The following is an 8,925-nucleotide window of genomic DNA, read 5'->3' as shown; positions in this document are numbered from 1 at the left end:
CACCTGTGAAAGAAAATGGAGAGGTTTCTTGTGGTCTGAAAGAGTTATAAAACCATAAGACCAGTATGTCTTTGAGGACAGGAGGAAGAGAAGGAAGGTTGAGTGGGGCCACTGTGAGGTGTAAGGAGGTTTGGCAAGGCCACCAGAGATCACCCCAGCCAAAAATTTCTGTCATTTACATCTTTCTCTCCCCCAGGAAAGGATCTTGCGAGGGATCCCTGCTATATTTTGTCAGCATCAGAAGCAGCCAGGGAGTCTGACCTTGGGCAGAACATGAAGATGGGTGTGCAAGCAGTCATCCCTCAGCCAGTCAAGCTCCTTGTGGCTGGAGGTGAATGAGGGGCATTTTGTAGAACAGAATAGACTACCATCAATGGCCTGACCTCTTGTTCTAGTTAATGCAATTGTACTGTAATGGAGTCCCACCTCTTCTGTCCCTTTTGTCTCTGTCTGCTTGTGCCTTACAATAGCAGAAACAAGTATTTGCAACAAAGCCTGTGTCCCATAAACTTAAAATCATCACAGTCTAGGCCCTTAAAGTTTGCATACCCTTTGCTACACTACTAAAGTCTATCCTTGCATCTCATATGTCTAATTCTTTAGGAAAACCTAATTTTCCTTACAGTTTCGGGGAATGATTACTCCACATATTCTAATGTATTCTTATTCAGATGCTGACATTCACAAGAGGGAGGTTAGGCAGACAAACTGGTAAGTCCTGACCTACAGATCTTGAGATGACAACTAACACTTCTTTCCCTCTTCAGTGACCCACTGTAAACTTTCCTCTCCTTAGTAGATGAGAGTTCAGCTATGGGAACCCATGGTAATCAGACCTTTCTCAGTTCAGTGTTGCTGCACATGGCTGTTGCAGTTACAGCTGGGTATAGAAATATCAGAAGTCACTCCAGTTGCTGCCTGTGCCCTTAAATAGTACTATCTCCTCCTATTCATGGAGGTCATACCTGCTTGCTAGTGTTAGGACTTCTGTCATCCATGAACACAGGGAAGCCAAAGTGTGCTTGTGGCAGCAGCTAATTTATAGTTCACAAGGACCCTGCTTTGTCCCCTGGTTAGAGAATGTCTCCTTCTTTGAACTAGTGACCTCTATCTAAGTAGAGAGCACAGTTAGAGAGAAGGGAAGAACAAAAAATTCTTCATTTACAATGATGTTAAAGAACAGTCATTCGGAATGTCAGTAATTGGCCATCTCTCTTATCTATGTATCCTTTATTTTTAGGACACAGATCACTATAGATCTTTCTGATTTAATCCCTAAGGATGCCACCTTGAAGACTTTCTGAACTGGCACTTCAGCTTTGTCCTGACAATTTCTCCAGGCTTGCTGCTAGTCATGCAATACACAAGATGTGATAGTTCAGTGGACCTCCTGTTCATGACGCACACCCACCATCCTTCAGAGTGAAGCTGTTCCCCTAATGGATGCTGTTCTGTGTAGTGCTTCGTGCCTCCATGGACTAAACCTCCATACACTCTTAGTGATCGTAGCTGAGATTATCGAAGGAGAAAAAGCAAGCCCATACCTGAAAGGGTATCTTGCTGTAAAGATAAGCTGTTGGTGCATCTTAGAAGAAACACACTCCACGTGCTCATTTCTCCCAGCTGGCCCCTCGGTTTTCTTGCAGCTCTGTGATTTTCTCTATTATTAATACTCCAACATAGCAATGGACTCTATTCCCATGCTCACCTTGCAGCTTCTGTCAATGGCAAAATGGGCTAAGACCAGCTGGCTGAAGTGATCGATGTGGCCACATTTGTGAATACTCTTGTGATTTGCACATGAAATTTAAAAAATCTACACAGTTTGTGCTCTGCTTCCCTGTGTCCCTTCACTTGCCATCCATGCTTAACCCTGTGATGTCAGTTCTGTAAGTCTTGTAGAAACTGCTGAACAGAAGGCAAAGTTGCCTAAGAATGTATGCATAATTTTACCTTAATGCATGTATTACTCATGGTTCTCCTGAGAAACAAAATCAATAGAAGATGATACAGATCTAAATAGATAGAGATACAGATATAGACACAGAAGGGCTTCCCAGTCTAATTACAGCAGTGGAGGGATTTGTGAACTGCTGCCCTCCAGGTGGAGAAATTGAGGAGTAAATAGTATAGTTTCAATTAAAAATCAAAGGGCTCAAGTCTAAGGAACCCAATACTTGAGCCTCAGTTCAATTTGAAGTCCCAGGACCCAGAAATCTCTGTGTCCCAGAGCAGGAGAGGGTAATACCCCAGTGAAAGCAGTGAAAAACTTCATCTTTAACCCACGTATCTGTTCTACGCTAGCAGGCTCTCAACAAATTGGATGATAGCCACTCACATTATTGAGGCCCATCTTTACTTAGTTTGTGATTCAAATGCTTCTTCCAGAAACAACTTCAAAGACACATCAGAAATTATGTTTTAAACTAGCACATAGAAGTAATAACCACAAGCACTTCTCTCTTCACCAAATGTGTAACTTGGTGGGATGCTATGACGTAACTCATTTGGAACATTTTTTTCCTCAGCGATGCCTTTCAGGATTACCCCAAAACGTAGCTGGACTGCAACCAATATCAGTTTTGGTTTACACCCTTTTGGGTTTAGCTGACCCATCCATAAACCAAGTGCAGGCTTTCCTTCTTTTTGCAACAATCATGTAGAAGCCTCCATGGAGCTGCACATCAGGTGCAGATCACCAGCGCGGGTGACAAACGTACACCTCTGCCCTCGGATCGTGCTTGAGCCTGGCCCTCGCTGTGCCTTTCTCACCTTACAATGAACTGGGGTCTGTTTCATCCAGCATTATACCGCTGGTGGCCCAATGGAGCTCAGATCCTAATAGAAGTGGATGTACAGTTACTTTGTAGCCTGATTAGCTGTTCTAATCTATGAGGATCCAGTAAAGTCAAGAATTCTTCTTTCTCAAATGATTATATGCTTTAAATGGCACAGCCCTGGTCCGGAATCCAAAGGCCTGAATTGTAATTCCCTCCAAATCTCTTCTTTCTTTATTAGTCTGGGTGTGCCTTACATCGTGTACACATTCCTTGTGTGGATTAGTCTGGGTGTGCCTTACATCGTGTACACATTCCTTGTGTGGATTAGGTATGTGTACCTAACATAACTTTATTCATTTTTTTCAGCGTCTTTCCCTCTCATCCCTCTGTCTCTTGATCCCTTTCCTATTTGAGAAAGATCCCTACTTGTTATTATCCATCTTCATTTTGCTTTTTATTTATAGTTTGTGTTTCTCATATAAGAAAAACCAGGAAATATTTGAGCTTGTTTATACCATAGCACTTCTCAGATCACTTAGTCTAAATCTCAGCGTGGCTTGCACCATGACCTAAAGTTGTGGTAATACCGTTTCCTGGTCTAGACCCTCTACAAGCTGGTAGATTTCTGTGTCATGTGCTATTTGGGGCTCTGGAATCCAAAGTGATTTCAGGTACTATAGAAAACTTTGTGGTAGTGGATGCAAAATAGTTTGTTCTTTAACTAGAAAGAATATGCAGGTATATGACTTACTCCAGGGCTATTGTAATCTCACTCATGTAGTCAGTACCTAGCTTCTCTGAGCCTCTCTCTTACCTATTGGTGTTCATGTGGCTTTTAGGTTACTAGCTATCTCTTCCTGTTCTGTCCAAACAGTGTGATTCCACCAATACAATGGACCAGTATAATTTTGGTTGAGTCTATACAGATCAGATCTCTCTGGATCACACTGTGACAATGGACTGGAGAGCTAGCATAGCTCTAAGGCAAAACTGTTTGCTTCATATACACACAATTTGTTTCTAGTCAAGTGCCAAATGGAAAGGAAAGTAATATACACCAAATCAATGATGGTATAGCTCATATCTAAGGTATTATTTGTCTATTCAAGAAAGAATCTGACCTAGCATCTGAATGGGCCACTCGTTGGTTAAATATGTGGTAGTCTCTAATGATTCCAAAAGAGTCAAACGGGTTCATTAAACAGAGATGTGCTGGAAATGCAATCCCTGAATGTTTAAGGTCTTTACTTGTGACATTAGTCTCTTCTATCTCTTTTGCAGTTTCCTAGTATTTTTAATTTACTATCTTGTCCAAGAAAGGCAGTTTCACAAGTTTCTGTCTGGCCTTTCTTACGATAGCACCTCCTTTAGATACTGGGGATTTTAATGCTATGCTTTGGAACTAGATTAATGACGAGTCTATGGACCCAGGGAGACCACTGCAAACATGATGCCCATGGATGTGTTCCCTGTGCATTTCTCCTACAAGCAAACAGCTTTGGTGATAGTTGGGTCTACAAACATCAGTGCCAACTCCAAGTGTTTGTCTCATATTCCTAAAACTGTCTGTGTTCAGGTCTTTTTCTCCAGCATATGTGGACATGTGTAATGACTATAGTTTCATTTGAGAAAGATTGGAACAATTATTACAGAATATGCTTACCATGAGATTTCAAAGTCCCCTTCATTTAGTCAGAGTTCTAGGTATAAAAAATGCCTCAGATCTGAAAACTTTAAGAAGGATCACAGCTTTTTAGGGAGGTAATGATTCAATACCTTTCGCTTCAACATTCACTGTCTTCTTCGGGATGTTTGATTTGTTAAGTAGCACCTCACACACATGTCCTGTTAGACACTGCTATCTATTAACAAGTACAACTCCGCACTGGTCAGCCTTTTTGTTGTCCCTCATCTCTCACAAGTCCTTATATTAATTGTACCCTCTTGGTTCCTAGAAAGTACATGTTACCATTCTTCCTCACATTCAGTTCTTCATTCACACCAGCTCCATGAATGGTCATGAGCCCAGCTCTGTGGCCGCCTGTCCTACCACCTGCCTTGGTGTGTGGAAGCACCGTCGCACTGCTTAGTGAGGTTGCCCATGGTAAACTGTGCATGGTCTGGCCCTTCACACTGACAATCATCCTGGGACAGATCTTCTGGCTTTACACAACGTACCCATTACATCATACACACATTTCTGCCTCTGGATTCCTTCTACCATTCTTTAGAAAAACGTAGGTATTTCATCCTCCCTGAAAGTGAGGCACTATTACCCCATGCACGTGAGACTTTACACAGTCTTAAATTTGTCTCATCCCCTGGTTCTCCCTTGAACATTAAATACTGAAATCTAAGAAAGTTACAGACAACAGTGTTTTTCATTCAGACTTACACTCATGCTCTAAATTAAGCGTCTTCTAAATCTGATCTCAGTTATTCAGTTTTGTAGGTTAATTCCTTCTGTAGCAGGCTCAGTGTTAGGATATACTCTGAATCTCCAGCCTTGGACTCAGAGAAAAGTGAAAGTCACTCCTGGGGGTGGGGGTACTTCTTGCCTTCACAGCAGAGCTGACACTAGTGTGAACCGGGAGGACCAGTGGGGTACTAAGAGTCAACAGCCTACAAGGTGTTCATGTTTTCCATTTTCTTATTCCCAGATTTCTCTGACCACAACCCTGAACTTCCATAACACTTTTACTTACCTGAGCCTTCTAATATCCGCAGAGCTCTGTAATGCACAATTAGTTTCTCAGCCTGAAGCTCAGTTGTTTCCACTCATTCTCTGTAGGATGTAAAGACCTATTTATTCACTCCCACAGATGCTTTTCTGGCTCTTACAGTTCACAGCTAATTGTTGCTAAAGTTTTGCTAACAGCACATAGTCTGCCATCACCCTCCCACCGGTTCTTGGTGTGATTTTGTTTAGTAGCAAGTCAACTTTGCAGGGATTGCTTCTCCTGTGTTTTCAGATGCATCAGTATACCGTCCACAGTGCTCACACCCACCAGGAAGCCATAACTGGGAGTCCTTGTTATCTGAACCACGCTGTCTGTCCCTGCCCAGCTTGCAAAGGATGGTGGCATGCTTTCCTCAAAGAAATTGTTAGATGAGACAGTTCCACATATTCAACTTACTGTCTAGTTTCTCTGATCACTGGATACCACTTATATTAACCTGTATGAGAAAAGAATGGCCAGAAGGCTAAGGAAGCCTGCAAGAACGATAGGATCATGATGCTGAACCTTAAGAAGAAAGGAGAGAAGTTTGGATGAAACATACTTGGACCAATAGGTGGATGAGAAAAGTTTGCCAAAACTATTTGAGAAGCCTTAAGTTGAAGCCATCTTCAGTAGAGATTGTACTCAGTCCCTATCTGTGACCAGCTCTTAGTAACCATGTCCTTGTGCTCATGATAGGGAAGGATGTCAGAATGCATAAGACTGGAGATAGAATGTCTCGAGTCAGAGCCAGCTTCACAGACATGTGGACACTGCAGCCCCTCAGGACGTTGAGCTTAACAGAGTCCTATGCTTATTTTAGAGCTCCATTCTTGTCTTTAGGCAAGAAAAAAAAAAGAGATAAGTATAGGAAAGAAAGAAGTCGAATATCATTTTCAGATGACATGATCCTCTGAGTAGAAGATTCCAAAAATTTCACCAAAAGACTCTTGGAATTAAACAGCAAATTCAGTAATATAGAAAGACACAAAACCAACAAACAAAATCAACAATGTTCCTATACACTAAGAATGAATCCACTGAAAAGGAACTTAGGGAAAAATTCCATTCACAATAGCACCAAGAAGAACTAAATTCTTATGAATTAACCTAAGTAAGGAGGTAAATGATGTCTACAATGAAAACTGTAGTACTCTGAAAAAGACAATTGAAGAGGGCATTAGAAAATGGAAAGACCTCCACTGCCCCTGGATAGTCAGGGCTAATATAGGAAACATGTGCACTTCTAAAACTGATATGCAGAGTTAATGCAATTTCAATCAAAATTCCAATAACATTCCTCAAAGAGATGGAGAAATCAGTTATAAAGTTCATATGGAACCAGAGAAGACCCAGAATAGCAAAAGCAATCCTGGGTAAAGAGAGCAAATCAGGAGGCTTTACAATAACAGGCTTGAAGTTATATTACACGGCTACTGTGGTGAAAACAGGGTGGTACTGGCACAAGAACAGACATAAGGATCAGTAGAACAAATATTCAAAACTCATATGGAACCAGAAAAGACCTAGATTAGCAAAAGGAATTCTGAGCAGTAAGGTGAGACAAGAGGAATCACAATCTCAGATTTCTAGCTATACTACAAAGCTATAGTGATAAAAAACAGCAGGGTATTGGCAAAAAAAGACTGATGAATCCATGGAACAGAATAGATGATACAGAAACAACTCCATACACACTCAGCTATGTTTTCTTTGCTGGAGGAACAATAGCCTCTTATCAAATGATGCTTGGAAAACTGGCTCTATAAACATGGGTATGCTGAAGGTTAAAACTAGATCCATATCACTCATCATGCACTGAATTAAAATCAAAATGGATCAAATAGTGAAATAAACTCCTGGAAGGTAAAACTCTTGAAGACATAGGTGTTCCTATGTGTTTTCCTAAACACTTTCTGGGTAAAACTTCAGTTGCACAAGAAATAATAATAAGAAGTAACAAATAGGACTACATCACATTAAAAACTTCTGCACAGCAAAGGAAACCACTAACAGAGTGATGAGACAACCTACAGAATGGGAAAAATTTTGCCAGCTACTTCCTCAGACAAAAGCCTAACATCAAGAATATATATAGATTTTAAAATATTAGACCCCAAAATTTAAAGACCCAGTTAAAAATGGGCATTGAAATGAATAGACACTTCTCAGACGAAGAAATGCAAATGGCCAATAAATACATGAAAAAATGTTCAACTCTGCTGGTCATTTGAGAAATACAAATTAAAACAACACTGAGATTCCATCTCATTCCAGAAAGAATATCCACTGTTAAGAAGTCAACCAATAACAAACACTGGCAAGCCTGTACATGGAGAAGAGCCTTTTCCAATGTTGATGGGAGTATAAACGGAAACAGCCACTGTGGAAATCAGTGTGGAGATTTCTCAAAAAAAAAAAAAAAATAGAAATTCCATTTGGCCCACCTATTCCCCTTCTAGGCATCTTACCCCAAAGGAGTTCAAGACTTTTTACCACAGTGATATATGCATACCCATGTTTAGAGCAGCACACTTCATAATAGCTAAATCTTGGAAGTGGCCTGTGTGTTCATCAAGTGATAAATGGAAAAAAACATGTGGTATTTATATATGATGAAGTACTACTTTGCCATGAAGAAGGATAAACTTGAGACATTTGTAGGAAAATGGATGCTCTTTGCTACCATAATGTTAAATGAGGTGACTTAGACACACAAGCTTAAATATTGCCTGGTTTCTCTTATATGACATTATATATATATATATATAATTATAATATATACATATATGTATTATATGTATATATAATACATTATATATATGTATATATAATACATGATTATATATAATCATATATATAATACATATATGTATGCATAGGATGATACTGACATGAAATAAAAGACAGGTAATGAGAAAGAAAGACAGAGACAGAGAGAGTGGGGATACTGTAATCCAGTGCAGACAATGTATGTAAATGTGTCCCTTGTCTTAGCACAATTATATTACATGTTCTATATGTTCTTTGGCCTATTAGGCTGGTTTTCAATGTGTATATATGATAACTAGCTTTATAAAGTTTTATAAGATGGATAAGAGAATCTGATGCTGGAAAAATAAAAGTGGAGGCAGAAGGAAGCAGAACAAGTTGAAATGCTTGTGTACAGGTGCTGATTCTCTACAGTGAATGCAATCATTGTGCACCACAAACATGCACTAATAGAAGTAACAAATTTCTTTAAAAATAAAATATTGGTGGAATGCATGTATTATAAAGATGTGAAATAAAAGTTCTCAAGTTACTTTTGTATAGTTTTCCTTTTTCCAGTAAGAGCAACACGTAGTGATTCAATGCATGCAGAGCATACTTCAGTGATCTTGCAGAGAATGGAAAAACACTTACTTGCATTTAAAACTGGCGTG

Source organism: Chinchilla lanigera, unplaced genomic scaffold (assembly GCF_000276665.1).
Source record: "Chinchilla lanigera isolate Chin_1 unplaced genomic scaffold, ChiLan1.0 scaffold00007, whole genome shotgun sequence".
In the NCBI taxonomy this organism is placed as follows: Eukaryota; Metazoa; Chordata; class Mammalia; order Rodentia; family Chinchillidae; genus Chinchilla; species Chinchilla lanigera.
The sequence above is the reverse complement of the archived record's forward strand: the minus strand, read 5'-3'. Positions refer to the sequence as shown.